This window comes from Salmo salar, unplaced genomic scaffold (assembly GCF_905237065.1).
Source record: "Salmo salar unplaced genomic scaffold, Ssal_v3.1, whole genome shotgun sequence".
In the NCBI taxonomy this organism is placed as follows: domain Eukaryota; kingdom Metazoa; phylum Chordata; class Actinopteri; order Salmoniformes; family Salmonidae; genus Salmo; species Salmo salar.
This window is the reverse complement of record NW_025549155.1, coordinates 29679-50443: the sequence shown is the minus strand read 5'-3', so window position 1 is coordinate 50443 and position 20765 is coordinate 29679. Positions and strand designations below refer to the sequence as shown.

At 45.0% G+C, this 20765-nt stretch overlaps 1 long non-coding RNA gene across 2 annotated transcripts; it reads left to right on the top strand.

Moving 5' to 3' along the window:
• The first annotated feature begins 14136 nt into the window (after positions 1 to 14136).
• Positions 14137 to 15386, top strand: LOC123735852 (uncharacterized). 2 transcript variants are annotated; one of them, XR_006765805.1, is made up of 3 exons: positions 14137 to 14240; positions 14637 to 14891; positions 15156 to 15386. It is a non-coding gene; the product is annotated as an uncharacterized lncRNA (long non-coding RNA). The 2 variants fall into 2 exon arrangements; XR_006765806.1 differs by lacking the exon at positions 15156 to 15386 and having other exon boundaries at positions 14637 to 14995.
• Positions 15387 to 20765: the final 5379 nt, after the last annotated feature.

Genomic DNA, 20765 nt, shown 5'->3' with positions numbered 1-20765 from the left:
AACCAGGGGCTAGGGGGGGAAACAGGGGCTAGGGAGAAACAGGGGCTAGGGAGAACCAGGGGCTAGGGAGAAACAGGGGCTAGGGGAACCAGGGGCTAGGGAGAACCAGGGGCTAGGGAGAAACAGGGGCTAGGGAGAACCAGGGGCTAGAGAGAACCAGGGGCTAGGGAGAACCAGGGGCTAGGGAGAACCAGGGGCTAGGGAGAACCAGGGGCTAGGGAGAACCAGGGGCTAGGGAGAACCAGGGGCTAGGGGGAACCAGGGGCTAGGGAGAACCAGGGGCTAGGGAGAAACAGGGGCTAGGGAGAACCAGGGGCTAGAGAGAACCAGGGGCTAGGGAGAACCAGGGGCTAGGGAGAACCAGGGGCTAGGGAGAACCAGGGGGCTAGGGGGAACCAGGGGCTAGGGGGAACCAGGGGCTAGAGAGAACCAGGGGCTAGGGAGAACCAGGGGCTAGGGAGAAACAGGGGCTAGGGAGAACCAGGGGCTAGGGGAACCAGGGGCTAGAGAGAACCAGGGGCTAGAGGGAACCAGGGGGCTAGGGGAACCAGGGGCTAGGGGGGAACCAGGGGCTAGGGAGAACCAGGGGCTAGGGGAACCAGGGGCTAGAGAGAACCAGGGGCTAGGGAGAACCAGGGGCTAGGGAGAAACAGGGGCTAGGGAGAACCAGGGGCTAGGGGAGAACCAGGGGCTAGAGAGAACCAGGGGCTAGGGGGAACCAGGGGCTAGGGGGAACCAGGGGCTAGGGAGAACCAGGGGCTAGGGAGAACCAGGGGCTAGGGAGAACCAGGGGCTAGGGAGAACCAGGGGCTAGGGGAACCAGGGGCTAGGGGGAACCAGGGGCTAGGGGAACCAGGGGCTAGAGAGAACCAGGGGCTAGGGAGAACCAGGGGCTAGGGAGAAACAGGGGCTAGGGAGAACCAGGGGCTAGGGGGAACCAGGGGCTAGAGAGAACCAGGGGCTAGAGAGAACCAGGGGCTAGAGAGAACCAGGGGCTAGGGGGGACCAGGGTAGAACCAGGGGCTAGGGGGAACCAGGGGCTAGGGAGAACCAGGGGCTAGGGAGAACCAGGGGCTAGGGAGAACCAGGGGCTAGGGGAACCAGGGGCTAGGGGAACCAGGGGCTAGGGAGAACCAGGGGCTAGAGAGAACCAGAGGCTAGGGAGAACCAGGGGCTAGGGAGACACAGGGGCTAGGGAGAAACAGGGGCTAGGGGGAAACCAGGGGCTAGAGAGAACCAGGGGCTAGGGAGAACCAGGGGCTAGGGGGAACCAGGGGCTAGGGAGAACCAGGGGCTAGGGGGAACCAGGGGCTAGGGAGAACCAGGGGCTAGGGAGAACCAGGGGCTAGCGAGAACCAGGGGCTAGGGAGAACCAGGGGCTAGGGGAACCAGGGGCTAGGGGGAACCAGGGGCTAGGGGGGAACCAGGGGCTAGAGAGAACCAGGGGCTAGGGAGAACCAGGGGCTAGGGAGAAACAGGGGCTAGGGAGAACCAGGGGCTAGGGGGAACCAGGGGCTAGAGAGAACCAGGGGCTAGAGAGAACCAGGGGCTAGGGGAACCAGGGGCTAGGGGAACCAGGGCTAGGGAGAACCAGGGGCTAGGGAGAACCAGGGGCTAGGGAGAACCAGGGGCTAGGGAGAACCAGGGGCTAGGGAGAACCAGGGGCTAGGGGAACCAGGGGCTAGGGGGAACCAGGGGCTAGGGAGAACCAGGGGCTAGAGAGAACCAGAGGCTAGGGAGAACCAGGGGCTAGGGAGAAACAGGGGCTAGGGAGAAACAGGGGCTAGGGGGAACCAGGGGCTAGGGAGAACCAGGGGCTAGGGAGAACCAGGGGCTAGGGGAACCAGGGGCTAGGGAGAACCAGGGGCTAGGGGAACCAGGGGCTAGAGAGAAACAGGGGCTAGGGAGAACCAGGCTGGTAGGCTTGGCGAGACGAACTGGCAACAGACAAACAGAAAATACAGGTATAAAGGCAGTGGTGTAAAGTACTTGAGTAAAAAATACTTTCAAGTACTCCTGAAGTAGTTGTTTTGGGGTATCTGTACTTTATTTTACTATTTTTATTTTTGACAACTTTCACTTTTACTTCACTACATTCCTAAAAGAAAATAATGTACTTATTACTCAATACATTTCCCCTGACACCCAAAAGTCCTCGTTAAATTTTGAATGCTTAGCAGGACAGAAAAGGTCCAATTCACGCACTTATCAAGAGAACATCCCTGGTCATCCCTACTGATTCTGATGTGAAAACTCACTAAACACAAACGCTTTGTTTCTGAATGATTTCTGAGTGTTGGAGTGTGCCCCTGGCTATCTGCACATACAAACAAAACACAAACAGTTGTGCCATCTGGTTTGCTTAACAAGGAATTTGAAATGATTCATACTTTTACTTTTGATACTTAAGTACATTTTTGCAATTACATTTATTTTTGATACTTTATATCATATTATTTAAAACCAAATACTTTTAGACTTTTACTCAAGTCGTATTTTTACTGGGTGACTCACTTTTACTCAAGTATGACAATTGGGTACTTTTCCACCACTGTATAAATACACAGGGGATAAGGGGGGAAACTGGCGACACCTGGAGGGCGGGTGGAGACAAGCACAAGACAGGTGAAACAGATCAGGGTGAGACAGTGTTGGTTGTTACATCAGGGCCTGTATTCATAAAGTGTCTCAGTGGAGGAGTGTTGGAATGTGTGTGAATGACACAGTGGATTTATCTGAGGGTCCTTTAGGACCAGACTGAGTAGGGTTGACATCTATACTGGGACTGATAGGGAGTAGGGTTGACATCTATACTGGGACTGATAGGGAGTAGGGTTGACATCTATACTGGGACCGATAGGGAGTAGGGTTGACATCTATACTGGGACTGATAGGGAGTAGGGGTTGACATCTATACTGGGACTGATAGGGAGTAGGGTTGACATCTATACTGGGACCGATAGGGAGTAGGCGTTGACATCTATACTGGGACTGATAGGGAGTAGGGTTGACATCTATACTGGGACTGATAGGGAGTAGGGTTGACATCTATACTGGGACTGATAGGGAGTAGGGTTGACATCTATACTGGGACTGATAGGGAGTAGGGTTGACATCTATACTGGGACTGATAGGGAGTAGGGTTGACATCTATACTGGGACTGATAGGGAGTAGGGTTGACATCTATACTGGGACTGATAGGGAGTAGGGTTGACATCTATACTGGGACTGATAGGGAGTAGGGTTGACATCTATACTGGGACTGATAGGGAGTAGGGTTGACATCTATACTGGGACCGATAGGGAGTAGGGTTGACATCTATACCGGGACTGATAGGGAGTAGGGTTGACATCTATACTGGGACTGATAGGGAGTAGGGTTGACATCTATACTGGGACCGATAGGGAGTAGGGTTGACATCTATACTGCGACTGATAGGGAGTAGGGTTGACATCTATACTGGGACTGATAGGGAGTAGGGTTGACATCTATACTGGGACTGATAGGGAGTAGGGGTTGACATCTATACTGCGACTGATAGGGAGTAGGGTTGACATCTATACTGGGACTGATAGGGAGTAGGGTTGACATCTATACTGGGACCGATAGGGAGTAGGGTTGACATCTATACTGGGACTGATAGGGAGTAGGGTTGACATCTATACTGGGACTGATAGGGAGTAGGGTTGACATCTATACTGGGACTGATAGGGAGTAGGGTTGACATCTATACTGGGACTGATAGGGAGTAGGGTTGACATCTATACTGGGACTGATAGGGAGTAGGGTTGACATCTATACTGGGACTGATAGGGAGTAGGGTTGACATCTATACTGGGACTGATAGGGAGTAGGGTTGACATCTATACTGGGACTGATAGGGAGTAGGGTTGACATCTATACTGGGACTGATAGGAGTAGGGTTGACATCTATACTGGGACTGATAGGGAGTAGGGTTGACATCTATACTGGGACTGATAGGGAGTAGGGTTGACATCTATACTGGGACTGATAGGGAGTAGGGTTGACATCTATACTGGGACTGATAGGGAGTAGGGGTTGACATCTATACTGGGACTGATAGGGAGTAGGGTTGACATCTATACTGGGACTGATAGGGAGTAGGGTTGACATCTATACTGGGACTGATAGGGAGTAGGGTTGACATCTATACTGGGACTGATAGGGAGTAGGGTTGACATCTATACTGGGACTGATAGGGAGTAGGGTTGACATCTATACTGGGACTGATAGGGAGTAGGGTTGACATCTATACTGGGACCGATAGGGAGTAGGGTTGACATCTATACTGGGACTGATAGGGAGTAGGGTTGACATCTATACTGGGACTGATAGGGAGTAGGGTTGACATCTATACTGGGACTGATAGGAGTAGGGTTGACATCTATACTGGGACTGATAGGGAGTAGGGTTGACATCTATACTGGGACTGATAGGGAGTAGGGTTGACATCTATACTGGGACTGATAGGGAGTAGGGTTGACATCTATACTGGGACTGATAGGGAGTAGGGTTGACATCTATACTGGGACTGATAGGGAGTAGGGTTGACATCTATACTGGGACTGATAGGGAGTAGGGTTGACATCTATACTGGGACTGATAGGGAGTAGGGTTGACATCTATACTGGGACCGATAGGGAGTAGGGGTTGACATCTATACTGGGACTGATAGGGAGTAGGGTTGACATCTATACTGGGACTGATAGGGAGTAGGGTTGACATCTATACTGGGACTGATAGGGAGTAGGGTTGACATCTATACTGGGACTGATAGGGAGTAGGGTTGACATCTATACTGGGACTGATAGGGAGTAGGGTTGACATCTATACTGGGACTGATAGGGAGTAGGGTTGACATCTATACTGGGACTGATAGGGGAGTAGGGGTTGACATCTATACTGGGACTGATAGGGAGTAGGGTTGACATCTATACTGGGACTGATAGGGAGTAGGGTTGACATCTATACTGGGACTGATAGGGAGTAGGGTTGACATCTATACTGGGACTGATAGGGAGTAGGGTTGACATCTATACTGGGACTGATAGGGAGTAGCGTTGACATCTATACTGGGACTGATAGGGAGTAGGGTTGACATCTATACTGGGACTGATAGGGAGTAGGGTTGACATCTATACTGGGACTGATAGGGAGTAGGGTTGACATCTATACTGGGACTGATAGGGAGTAGGGTTGACATCTATACTGGGACCGATAGGGAGTAGGGTTGACATCTATACTGGGACTGATAGGGAGTAGGGTTGACATCTATACTGGGACTGATAGGGAGTAGGGTTGACATCTATACTGGGACTGATAGGGAGTAGGGTTGACATCTATACTGGGACTGATAGGGAGTAGGGTTGACATCTATACTGGGACTGATAGGGAGTAGGGTTGACATCTATCTGGGACTGATAGGGAGTAGGGTTGACATCTATACCGGGACTGATAGGGAGTAGGGTTGACATCTATACTGGGACTGATAGGGAGTAGGGTTGACATCTATACCGGGACTGATAGGGAGTAGGGTTGACATCTATACTGGGACTGATAGGGAGTAGGGTTGACATCTATACTGGGACTGATAGGGAGTAGGGTTGACATCTATACTGGGACTGATAGGGAGTAGGGTTGACATCTATACTGGGACTGATAGGGAGTAGGGTTGACATCTATACCGGGACTGATAGGGAGTAGGGTTGACATCTATACTGGGACTGATAGGGAGTAGGGTTGACATCTATACCGCGACTGATAGGGAGTAGGGTTGACATCTATACTGGGACTGATAGGGAGTAGGGTTGACATCTATACTGGGACTGATAGGGAGTAGGGTTGACATCTATACTGGGACTGATAGGGAGTAGGGTTGACATCTATACTGGGACTGATAGGGAGTAGGGTTGACATCTATACTGGGACCGATAGGAGTAGGGTTGACATCTATACTGGGACTGATAGGGAGTAGGGTTGACATCTATACTGGGACTGATAGGGAGTAGGGTTGACATCTATACTGGGACTGATAGGGAGTAGGGTTGACATCTATACTGGGACTGATAGGAGTAGGGTTGACATCTATACTGGGACTGATAGGGAGTAGGGTTGACATCTATACTGGGACTGATAGGGAGTAGGGTTGACATCTATACTGGGACTGATAGGGAGTAGGGTTGACATCTATACTGGGACTGATAGGGAGTAGGGTTGACATCTATACTGCGACTGATAGGAGTAGGGTTGACATCTATACTGGGACTGATAGGGAGTAGGGTTGACATCTATACTGGGACTGATAGGGAGTAGGGTTGACATCTATACTGGGACTGATAGGGAGTAGGGTTGACATCTATACTGGGACTGATAGGGAGTAGGGTTGACATCTATACTGGGACTGATAGGGAGTAGGGTTGACATCTATACTGGGACTGATAGGGAGTAGGGTTGACATCTATACTGGGACTGATAGGGGAGTAGGGTTGACATCTATACTGGGACTGATAGGGAGTAGGGTTGACATCTATACTGGGACTGATAGGGAGTAGGGTTGACATCTATACTGGGACTGATAGGGAGTAGGGTTGACATCTATACTGGGACTGATAGGGAGTAGGGTTGACATCTATACTGGGACTGATAGGGAGTAGGGTTGACATCTATACTGGGACTGATAGGGAGTAGGGTTGACATCTATACTGGGACTGATGGGAGTAGGGTTGACATCTATACTGGGACTGATAGGGAGTAGGGTTGACATCTATACTGGGACTGATAGGGAGTAGGGTTGACATCTATACTGGGACTGATGGGAGTAGGGTTGCATCTATACTGGGACTGATAGGAGTAGGGTTGACATCTATACTGGGACTGATAGGGAGTAGGGTTGACATCTATACTGGGACTGATAGGGAGTAGGGTTGACATCTATACTGGGACTGATAGGGAGTAGGGGTTGACATCTATACTGGGACTGATAGGGAGTAGGGTTGACATCTATACTGGGACTGATAGGGAGTAGGGTTGACATCTATACTGGGACTGATAGGGAGTAGGGTTGACATCTATACTGGGACTGATAGGAGTAGGGTTGACATCTATACTGGGACTGATAGGGAGTAGGGTTGACATCTATACTGGGACTGATAGGGAGTAGGGTTGACATCTATACTGGGACTGATAGGGAGTAGGGTTGACATCTATACTGGGACTGATAGGGAGTAGGGTTGACATCTATACTGGGACTGATAGGGAGTAGGGTTGACATCTATACTGGGACTGATAGGGAGTAGGGTTGACATCTATACTGGGACTGATAGGGAGTAGGGTTGACATCTATACTGCGACTGATAGGAGTAGGGTTGACATCTATACTGGGACTGATAGGGAGTAGGGTTGACATCTATACTGGGACTGATAGGGAGTAGGGTTGACATCTATACCGGGACTGATAGGGAGTAGGGTTGACATCTATACTGGGACTGATAGGAGTAGGGTTGACATCTATACTGGGACTGATAGGAGTAGGGTTGACATCTATACTGGGACTGATGGGGAGTAGGGTTGACATCTATACTGGGACTGATAGGGGAGTAGGGTTGACATCTATACTGCGACTGATAGGGAGTAGGGTTGACATCTATACTGGGACTGATAGGGAGTAGGGTTGACATCTATACTGGGACTGATAGGGAGTAGGGTTGACATCTATACTGGGACTGATAGGGAGTAGGGTTGACATCTATACTGGGACTGATAGGGAGTAGGGTTGACATCTATACTGGGACTGATAGGGAGCAGGGTTGACATCTATACTGGGACTGATAGGGAGTAGGGGTTGACATCTATACTGGGACTGATAGGGAGTAGGGTTGACATCTATACTGGGACTGATAGGGAGTAGGGTTGACATCTATACTGGGACTGATAGGGAGTAGGGTTGACATCTATACTGGGACTGATAGGGAGTAGGGTTGACATCTATCTGGGACTGATAGGGAGTAGGGTTGACATCTATACTGGGACTCATAGGGAGTAGGGTTGACATCTATACTGGGACTGATACGGAGTAGGGTTGACATCTATACTGGGACTGATGGGGAGTAGGGTTGACATCTATACTGGGACTGATAGGGAGTAGGGGTTGACATCTATACTGGGACTGATAGGGAGTAGGGTTGACATCTATACTGGGACTGATAGGGAGTAGGGTTGACATCTATACTGGGACTGATAGGGAGTAGGGTTGACATCTATACTGGGACTGATAGGGAGTAGGGTTGACATCTATACTGGGACTGATAGGGAGTAGGGTTGACATCTATACTGGGACTGATAGGGAGTAGGGTTGACATCTATACTGGGACTGATAGGGAGTAGGGTTGACATCTATACTGGGACTGATAGGGAGTAGGGTTGACATCTATACTGGGACTGATAGGAGTAGGGTTGACATCTATACTGGGACTGATAGGGAGTAGGGTTGACATCTATACTGGGACTGATAGGGAGTAGGGTTGACATCTATACTGGGACTGATAGGGAGTAGGGTTGACATCTATACTGTGTAGGATGTGTGTTTTAACTTTTCTACATCCATAACAACCAGCTCTCTAGACTGATACAGACTCTATGGGCCTTATGGGCCTTCACTACAGATGGTGTGTGTGTGTGTGTGTGTGTGTGTGTGTGTGTGTGTGTGTGTGTGTGTGTGTGTGTGTGTGTGTGTGTGTGTTTGTTGCGTGTGTGTGTGGTGTGAGAGAGAGTCAATTGTTGTTTAGCCTCACAGCTTGGGGATAGGAGTTATCATTGAACCTGGTGGTCAGTCTTTAGGCTGCTGTACAGCTTGACGGACCATAGAGAATTGAACATTTATCCTCCTGTATCTGGGGATCTGAGAATAAACAGCTTCACAACAATCAATGTTGAAATATGTGTTTACAGTTCTACACATCTGTTCAATAAGTGATTGTTTTTGTTGTTTGTGATGTTGATGACTTTATTGTATCCATTAGGAAATAGTTTTGCATCAGACAGCATGTCATCTTAAATAGACAGACGAAGACAGACATGCAACACGTCACACACATTACATACATAGTGCAATAGACTTACAGACCGACAGTATTCACATAGACAACCATATAGCACAATACAACACAGCACAATATGAGCCTGGTTCATTTTCAGTAATGAGGCCCTGTACCCCATTTACAGTTTCTACTTCAATGTATCAGGTGGAGTTATTCACCTGCTATAGAGTGAGTTGTTGTTTATGTTTCTAAGACTGCAGGGTGGGTGATGCAACAATGGCCTTGAGAACAGCAGGAAGTGTGTTGCTGGTATTTCTCTGGTCTGTGACAGGTATGGTCTCATTCTTATCTTTTAGTTGTTCTGTTTCTCTACAGACATTTCTAAAGGATATGAATCATAATGTTATTCTGGTGTTAGGCGTCTCCACTTCCCTTTAAATAGGTATCTTTCACACCTCACTGAGTGATTCTTGTCTGTGGTTTCACACTCCAACTCACCAACTATGGCAACATGGTGTGGACAAACCCTACTCATTTTGAAATTGATGCATCTTTAAGGTGAAAAAAAGCACAAGCATCCACAACGTTCAAACATCTTTCCCATAATTACAGGTATTTTATCAACCAGTACATTTGAGTTCAGCCATAATATTTGTTTTATCTTTTCAGGGGGATGAAATTGTAACCAGCTCTGTAATGCTTGTTTGAAAAAGACAGATACTTTTGAAAAAAGTATAATTCTCAATTAATCTAAAATGAGACTTGGCAATCTGCACAAAGGCAAAATGGCCATTTTAAACAATGGATGAGCTTTTCTTATTAATCTACTGGAGAACCATTTAGGGTTCAAGTAAAACTGTTGAATAAGTGAAGCTTTTAGAGAGAGGTTTAGTGCTTTTATATGTAATAATCTCAACCCACCCAGTTAGTAATCATTACATAGCAACTGTGTGTTTATTCATGTGAAAATTGACTTTGCCGCTTCAGCATGCTTTTGTGGCACAGTCAATGGCACACAGGGGATATTGGCCCAGAAGGTTCAGGGTTCGCCGACCACCACGGATGAGCTCACTCTCCCTGCCTATTTCATTATTACGATCAGAGCCGGCTGCAGACAGTGATCAGCCAGGGGAAATCAGATTTTCAAAATTTTGATGCCATATTTATAATTATATAAAATATATTCACATTTTCTACCAACAGGTTTCTGTGCCAATGCACCACACAACCAATAAACAAAAGCATAACGACTTGGAGCACTTCTATAGCATGGTTTACGTTTTTAAAACCACAATCAATCTGAACAAGTAGGAATACATCCCACCTTACCTTGTAGGCTTACCCAGTATCGAAGGCTTGACAATCTCTGAATGTCATTCAGCTTTCTGGTGTTTTGTAACAAATGTCTCTTTCCATTCATCAAATGGCTGCTGCACAGTTTGGATTGATTGATTTTATTGGTCAGTTAAAAAAATACATACACACATGTACACACAGTTTATTTACAGTGACCAGGATTGTTGATTTAAAGGACAATAAAGTCTGGGACTTATTTACATTGTGGTGCCTATGTTTTACATAAACACATTTACATTGCATAGATACAGACACATTGCATAGATACAGACACATTGCATAGATACAGACACATTGCATAGATACAGACCATTGCATAGATACAGACACATTGCATAGATACAGACACATTGCATGATACAGACACATTGCATAGATACAGACACATTGCATAGATACAGACACATTGCATAGATACAGACACATTGCAGATATAAACACATTACAGAGAATACATTACTGAGATACAGACACATTACAGAGATACAGACACATTACAGAATACATTACAAATACAGACACATTACAGAGATACAGACACATTACAGAGATACAGACACATTGTCACGGTTATCGATGGTGAAGGAGGACCAAAATCCAGCAGGACTGCGTTTGTTCATCTTGAACATTTATTAAACTCAAAATGAACACCAAAACAACAAAACAAACTCACGATCCCCGAACAGTCTTCTCAGGCTCACACACGCTAGACAAGAAACAATCTCCCACAAAAACCTACACCAAACAATTACCCATATATAGGACTCTCAATCAGAGGCAACGAGGAAGCACCTGCCTCCAATTGAGAGTCCCAAACCCCAATCAACCTAACATAGAAATACATTAACCAGACTACACATAGAAATACATAGACCATAAACCAAAAACCCGGAAATAATAAATCAAACACCCTTCTACCAAAACACCACCCCGAACCACATAAAACAAATACCCTCTGCCACGTCCTGACCAAACTACAATAACAATTAACCCTTATATTGGCCAGGACGTGACAGTACCCCCCCTAAAGGTGCTAACCCGGAAGCACCTCAAGAATAACAAAACCCCAAACAACAAAAATCCCCCTAAACTAAAGGGGAGGGTGGCTGCCGTCACCGACGGCACTTGTGCTACACCCCCTCCCCAACCCACCTATACAGGTGGTGGTTCAGGCTCCGGCCTATTGTCCTCCAGAGTGCCCGACCGACCCGATCTGCCTCGGACCGTAGGCAGACTCCCCCTGCTCTGGATCATGGGCAGACCTCCTCCTCTCCACCCTGTATGCAGACTCATCAATTAAACCGTTAATTACTTTAGGTTCTGAAATGTCAGGCTTACTCAGTTTAGGGTTGCTGCTAGACTCCCTTGATTTTTGGTCATCAGCAGACTCTGGGCAGATGGGCCACTCTGGCTGATCCTGGCTGACGGGCCGCTCTGGCTGATCCTGGCCGACGGGCCGCTCTGGCTGATCCTGACCGACGGGCCGATCTGGCTGATCCTGGCCGACGGGCCGCTCTGGCTGATCCGGGCAGTCGGGCCGCTCTGGCATCTCCGGGCAGTCGGGCCCTCTGGCATCTCCCGGGCAGTCGGGCCGCTCTGGCATCTCCGGGCAGTCGGGCCGCTCTGGCGGCTCCTGACTGACGGGCGGCTCTGGCGGCTCCTGACTGACGGGCGGCTCTGGCGACTCCTGACTGACGGGCGGCTCCTGGCGACTCCTGACTGACGGGCGGCTCTGGCGACTCCTGACTGACGGGCGGCTCTGGCGCTCCTGACTGACGGGCGGCTCTGGCGACTCCTGACTGACGGGCGGCTCTGGCGACTCCTGACTGACGGGCAGCTCTGGCGACTTCTGACTGAGCCGACGCACTGGAAGCCTGGTGCGTGGTGCTGGTACTGGGGTTATCAGCCTGGGAACACGCACTTCCAGGCTAATGCGGGAGCGGGAACAGGACGAGTCGGACTGGGCTGATGCACTTGAAACCTGGTGCGTGGTGCTGGTACTGGACGTGCCAGACTGGGAACACGCACCTCTAGGCTAGTGCGTGGAGCGGAACAGGATATATAGGACCGTGGAGGCTTACTGGCGGTCTCGAGCTTAAACCTGGCATCGCCCTTTCTGGCTGAATGCCTACTACCCCTGGTAAATGCGGGGTGCTGGTATAAGCGTGTACTGGCCTAAAAACACTTGGCCTCGCCATAATACTCATTACCCCGAAGCTACGAGACATGTCCATTAACTGGCTTCTGTGACACAGTCCGGGGATTTGGCCTGGGGCTCCAAACTTGCCCCGCCAAACTACCCATATGCCCCCCAAAAAATTCTTGGGGCTGCCTCTCGGGTTTAATCGGCAGTCGTGTTCCTCGGTAGCATTCCGGTCTTTGCTCCATTTCTTCCATGGGCCCTCTCCGGCCATAACTGCTCCCATGTCCATTTCTCCCGTTTGTCCAATTCAAATTCCCTCTGCTCCTTCCAGTCCACCTGTTGCTCCTTCCTCTGCTGCTTGGTCCTTTTGTGGTGGGAGATTCTGTCACAGTTATCGATGGTGAAGGAGGACCAAAAATCCAGCAGGACTGTGTTTGTTCATCTTGAACATTTATTAAACTCAAAATGAACACCAAAACAACAAAACAAACTCACGATCCCCGAACAGTCTTCTCAGGCTCACACACGCTAGACAAGAAACAATCTCCCACAAAAACCTACACCAAACAATTACCCATATATAGGACTCTCAATCAGAGGCAACGAGGAAGCACCTGCCTCCAATTGAGAGTCCCAAACTCCAATCAACCTAACATAGAAATACATTAACCATAGAAATACATAAACATAGACCATAAACCAAAAACCCGGAAATAATAAATCAAACGCCCTTCTACCAAAACACCACCCGAACCACATAAAACAAATACCCTCTGCCACGTCCTGACCAAACTACAATAACAATTAACCCTTATATTGGCCAGGACGTGACACACATTACAGAGATACAGACACATTACAGAGATATAGAAACATTACAGAGACACAGACACACTACATAGATACAGACACACTACAGAGACACAGACACATTACAGAGATACAGACACATTACATAGATACAGACACATTACAGAGATACAGACACATTACAGAGATACAGACACATTACAGAGATACAGACACATTACAGAGATACAGACACATTACAGAATACAGACACATTACAGAGATACAGACACATTACAGAGATACAGACACATTACATAGATACAGACACATTACATAGATACAGACACATTACAGAGATACAGACACATTACAGATATAGAAACATTACAGAGACACAGACACATTACAGAGATACAGACACATTACATAGATACAGACACATTACAGAGATACATTGGCTTAATTCTGATAGCATTGTGTTGTGTGACCTTGTTTCAGTGGTACTGGGTCAGAATGTCTGGAGTGTGACTTACACCAAGAAAAGTATCTGTGCCTTGAAGGGGTCAACAGTGGAGCTGCACTGCTCTTATACATATCCCAGTGGTACAGTCACAACAACCCTCTGGTTCACTGAATCTGGGACTGGTAAAGAACCTAAAGATCTAGGTCAGGACCCAGAGTATGCAGGTCGTCTGGAGTGTCATGGAGATCTAGGTCAGGACCCAGAGTATGCAGGTCGTCTGGAGTGTCATGGAGATCAGAAGAATTGTCACACACTGAGGATCACAGACCTGAGAGAGGTGACTCTGCTGAGTACAAGTTCGGATTATTAACAGATCAGACCGGAGGGAAATATATTGGCAGTCCTGGAGTCACTCTGTCTGTCACAGGTACAGTTACGTACATTCAATATAGTTCAACTGTTGAATTCCATTTAGTTCAAGAAAATTGTCTTGGTTTGTATTTACAGTATCTGTCACTCATCTCACATCTATCTAGATAGTTGTAATGTGAGTGTGGTTCTGTATGTATGCTAAAGCATATGATGTGTGCTTCAGTGTATGCTGTGATTTTAGCATGTATGCTAATGAGAATGTTGTGTTAAAATCTGTTTAAATTGACTCTATTGAACCCAATACTTCCTGGAAAACAGTGGAAAGTATTACAGAGTTGACTATCCTGGCTAAATAAATCAAATTCATTAATGAATGACTATAATTACCTTATAAAGGGCAGCTATACAGACACAAAGGAGGAGAATAATGATTTGTTTCCTCATACTCTAGATGTTGTGTTGGAGATGGATCCTACATCTGTGTCAGAGAGGGAGAATGTCACACTGATATGTAGAACCAAATGTACACTGGACCCCATCACAGCCTACAGTTGGTATAAGAATGGACAGCCTATACCAAACAGCAACACCTCCTCTCCTGTCTATAGCCTATTCTCAGTCAGCAGTGAGGATACAGGCCGATACTCCTGTGCTGTAGAAGGCCATGAGGATCTCCCCTCTGCTGAAGAGACTCTCACTGTCACATGTCAGTACATTGTGGGTTTCATTTGATATACTGATTATGTTGATTCTTGAATTGGGAATAGATTGTTTTCCATATGAATAAATATGAATAAATATTTTTGTGTGCTACACATCCATTTCCTTGAATTTGTATTACCACCATATCATCATTCTTTTTAATTATTATTTTTCTGATTGTCTTTTACTCTGAATTAAATTATTTCAAACTCACCTGTAAAATGTAAACACAAATGTTGCTATAAATGAATCTGGTCTTCAACACCAGATGGTCCAAGGAACACCTCAGTGTCAGTCAGTCCCTCTGGTGAAATAATGGAGGGCAGTTCAGTGACTCTGACCTGCAGCAGTGAATCCAACCCACCTGTGGACAAATACACCTGGTACAAGAAGAATGTTACCTCATCAAAAGCATCAGGACAGAGTTACAGCATCACTAACATCATCTCTGAGGACAGAGGAGAATACTACTGTGAGGCTGAGAATACAATAGCATCTAATAACTCTACAGCTCTGATGATCTTATAGCAGGTGAAGTTACATCTTCAATACTTCAATACAAAATGATGTTCAATAAGAAATGATGTTTCAAGGTAATCTTCTTCTAGTTTGCATCATTACACTTTGGTTTAAAACTATACATAGTCTTATACATACAAGTATTGCATTAATGTCCTGTATTGCAGTATATTAATTTTCAGTTCATAATAACATGTACTCATATCATCTATATTATCTTTTAGAGAAACAAACCTCAGTTCTAACTGCTGCTGTAGGAATCATAGTGGTTGTTCTGGGTGTCATACTGGCTTCATGTCTCTCTGGCTTCATGTGGTTCAGGTGAGTGAAAATGCATATTTTAAAGATTATTTCACTTTATTATCTTCATTAATTTGTTCATTCATTCATTCGTTCATTTATAAAACAGGAAGAAGGGCCTCCCAAATCCACCTTTGACACAAGACACACAGCAGACGACGGACAGGTGAGTCTGTTCAGACAGATGGAAGATCATTTTCGTTGCTTTGTGGGAAATGTCCACTCTTCATGCGTGTCTGTCCCCAGGTCTATTTATATTGTCTGTTCTCTCTCTCCGTCAGGGAGACTCTAGTGCAGTGTATGTCAACATCTCGGCATGGCCATGACCCCTCTGCAGCACAGACAGTGGCCACCTTTGACCAGGAACAGGACGAGGATGTCCATAAGCTGCTGTGAAATTCAACCTCTCCAGTGCTGCCACCCTCTGAGCATATTCTACCATTACAACAACATAGAGTCAATACTGTATACAACATTGTGAACACACAGACAGCATCAAGGTCATTCATACTGTTGCTGCTTATTGGAGGAGTAGACAAAGTCATTCAAATAAGCAAAACAGTTGGGACCATTAGTGACCCCTCATTGTTCTCTGAGAACTCCCTCCATCACTATCTGATGACATTTCATTGTTCTCTGAGAACTCCCTCCATCACTATCTGATGACATTTCATTGTTCTCTGAGAACTCCCTCCATCACTATCTGATGACATTTCATTGTTCTCTGAGAACTCCCTCCATCACTATCTGATGACATTTCATTGTTCTCTGAGAACTCCCTCCATCACTATCTGATGACATTTCATTTGTTCTCTGAGAACTCCCTCCATCACTATCTGATGACATTTCATTGTTCTCTGAGAACTCCCTCCATCACTATCTGATGACATTTCATTGTTCTCTGAGAACTCCCTCCATCACTATCTGATGACATTTCATTGTTCTCTCGAGAACTCCCTCCATCACTATCTGATGACATTTCATTGAACTCATACTATGGTGTAAAAGTAGCATTTTGAAAAGTCACAGTTTTAATGTCTTAAAGGTTCCAGGGGTATTCTTCAGGCCAAATGGCATTTCCTGAAACTGCACTCTACAATATACATCTCAAGACAATTACTATGACATGTCTATAACCTGTTGGGGCTACAGGTTAGCAATGAACCCGAGACGGGATTGCTAACAAGGCTGGAAATTCAAAACATCAAAAATCTAATAATTTCAATTTCTCAAACAATCAACTATTTTACACAATTTAAAAGATAAACATCTCCTTAATCTAACCACATTGTTCGATTTTCAAAGAGGCTTTACGGCAAAAGCATAAAGTTAGATTATGTTAGGACAGTACATAGCCACAAAAGTACAAACATCCAGTTTCAATTCAAGGTCAGGCGCTCACCAAAAGCAGAAACCAGCTAAAATTATGCACCAACCTTTGACAATCTCCATCAGATGACACTCCTAGGACATTATGTTATACAATACATGCATTTTTTGTTCCATCAAGTTCATATTTATATCCAAAAACAGCATTTTACAGTAGCGTGAAATTCCGATTTTTTCTTCTCTGAAATGCTTCCGTGAACATAACAAAATTACTATTCGAAAACATTGGTAAATTATAATATTGTCATTCAAAGAATAATATATTATCATCTCGTAATTGCTACCGAATGGCCAGATCTCAAAATAACTTTACTGGGAAATCACATTTTGCAATAAACGGGGTGCTATGCTAAGAACAATAAGCTATGCTATACAGTTAGCATCATCTAATATCGATAATAACATTGTAAATATCCCTTACCTTTGATTATCTCCACCAGAAGGCACTGCCAGAATCCCAGGTCCAGAACAAAATGTGGTTTCTTTTGACAAAGTTCATAATTTATGTCCAAATAACACCAAGTAGTTAGCGTTCATTATGCTCCCACAAAACGTGGTGGGGGGTGTAAAATCACGCCGAAAAGCTAAAAAAACCTAGTAAATAATCTATTTACGTTCGTTCAAACATGTCAAACGTTGTTTAGCATTAATCTTTTGGTCCATTTTTTAACGTTAAACATCAGTAATATTTTCACACAACCTATCCTATGTCTAGATAAACAATTATGACAAACTCACGCTTCTCAGATTTATGCGTAGGCGCCAAAAAATGAAGTGACGACATGTCAACTTCCATGCATTCTAATTTGCTCTCTGTTTATCATAGACGCCTCAAACAACTTTATAAAGATCGTTGACATCTAGTGGAAGCCGTAGGAGTTGCGAAATGAATCCTTTCTCACTATGGTATCTATAAAACAATGACACTAAATAGTACAGTCACAAAATTCAAAAAAAATGTTTTATCTATTTTTCACAGGTTTTTGCCTGCAATATGAGTTTTGTTATACTTACAGACACCATTCAAACTGTTTTAGAAAATTCAGAGTGTTTTCTATCCGAATGTCTTAATAATATGCATATCCTAGCTTCTGAGTTGGTGTAGGAGGCAGTTAAAAATGGGCACATATTTTCTTCCAAAATTTCTCAATACTGCCCCCTAGCCCCAACAGGAGTGATGTGATGAGGGTTTTAAGGAATGGCTCTGGTTCCATTCTAAATGGCACCCTATTCCCTATTTAGTTCACTACTGGTCAAAAGTAGTGCACTATAAGGGAGTAGGGTGCCATTTGGGAGTCACATTCAGTTTAATGGATGTTTCTTTCTCCAGGCCCACGGTGGAACAAGCAGCTGAGGAGGACCCCTCTGTTCTCTACAGTACAGTCAACAAACCCAGAACCAAGAAGACCTGAACACAACAAACCCAGAACCATGAAGACATGAACACAACAAACCCAGAACCAAGAAGACATGAACACAACAAACCCAGAACCAAGAAGACATGAACACAACAAACCCAGAACCATGAAGACCTGAACACAACAAACCCAGAACCATGAACACAACAAACCCAAAACCAAGAAGACATGAACACAACAAACCCAGAACCATGAAGACATGAACACAACAAACCCAGAACCATGAAGACCTGAACACAACAAACCCAGAACCATGAAGACATGAACACAACAAACCCAGAACCATGAAGACATGAACACAACAAACCCAGAACCATGAAGACATGAACACAACAAACCCAGAACCAAGAAGACATGAACACAACAAACCCAGAACCATGAAGACATGAACACAACAAACCCAGAACCATGAAGACATGAACACAACAAACCCAGAACCATGAAGACATGTAACCTTTATTTACCAATCACGGCCAGTTGTGACAGCCTGGACTCGAACCGGTGTCTGTAGTGACACCTCTAGCACTGAGATGTAGTGTCTTAGACCGCTGTGCCACCGGGAGCCCCAACATCATGTTCTAGTGCTGTCCCCACCTAAAATAAATCTTGGTCAACCAAGAGTCATCTGTCATTTCTACCAATCGATTGGTTGAAATGTTATGTGTATTTTTCCATATATAGACACACCCCATGTGTTTTAATAAAATCAACTATATGTACTGAAATGGTCTGATGCTTTTAGCATGCTGTTTGATTAAATAATTAACTTCCTGGGCTAGGTGGGACGCCTTGCGTCCCACCTAGTCAACAGCCAGTGGAATCGTGTGGCGCGAAATACAAATACCTAAAAATGCTATAACTTCAATTTCTCAAACATATGACTATTTTACACCATTTGAAAGACAAGACTCTCGTTAATCTAACCACATTGTCCGATTTCAAAAAGGCTTTACAGCGAAAGCAAAACATTAGATTATGTCAGGAGAGTACCCTGTCAAAAATAATCACACAGCCATTTTCAAAGCAAGAATATATGTCACAAAAACCAAAAATATGAGTCCTACAGTAGGTCTATGTTGTTGTTAGGTGAAGTTATGGGTCCTACAGTAGGTCTATGGTATTGGTATAACTAGCAGTTTCTGCATTAGCATGGAGGAGTTTCTGCAACCAAATTGCGTGTGCATCTATTTTAGCAGATTAGATTACATTTGCAGATATAGTACATCCATAACTAGTGGTTTCCTCATTACCAGATATACTACATCCATAACTAGTGGTTTCCTCATTACCAGATATACTACATCCATAACTAGTGGTTTCCTCGTTACCAGATATACTACATCCATAACTAGTGGTTTCCTCATTACCAGATATACTACATCCATAACTAGCGGTTTCCTCATTACCAGATATACTACATCCATAACCAGTGGTTTCCTCATTACCAGATATACTACATCCATAACTAGTGGTTTCCTCGTTACCAGATATACTACATCCATAACTAGTGGTTTCCTCATTACCAGATATACTACATCCATAACTAGCGGTTTCCTCATTACCAGATATACTACATCCATAACTAGTGGTTTCCTCATTAGCAGATATACTACATCCATAACTAGTGGTTTCCTCATTACCAGATATACTACATCCATAACTAGTGGTTTCCTCATTAGCAGATATACTACATCCATAACTAGTGGTTTCCTCATTACCAGATATACTACATCCATAACTAATGGTTTCCTCATTACCAGATATACTACATCCATAACTAGCGGTTTCCTCATTAGCAGATATACTACATCCATAACTAGTGGTTTCCTCATTACCAGATATACTACATCCATAACTAGTGGTTTCCTCATTACCAGATATACTACATCCATAACTAGTGGTTTCCTCATTACCAGATATACTACATCCATAACTAGTGGTTTCCTCATTACCAGATATACTACATCCATAACTAGTGGTTTCCTCATTACCAGACATACTACATCCATAACTAGTGGTTTCCTCATTACCAGATATACTACATCCATAACTAGTGGTTTCCTCATTACCAGATATACTACATCCATAACTAGTGGTTTCCTCATTACCAGATATACTACATCCATAACTAGTGGTTTCCTCATTACCAGATATACTACATCCATAACTAGTGGTTTCCTCATTACCAGATATACTACATCCATAACTATCGGTTTCCTTATTAGCAGATATACTACATCCATAACTAGTGG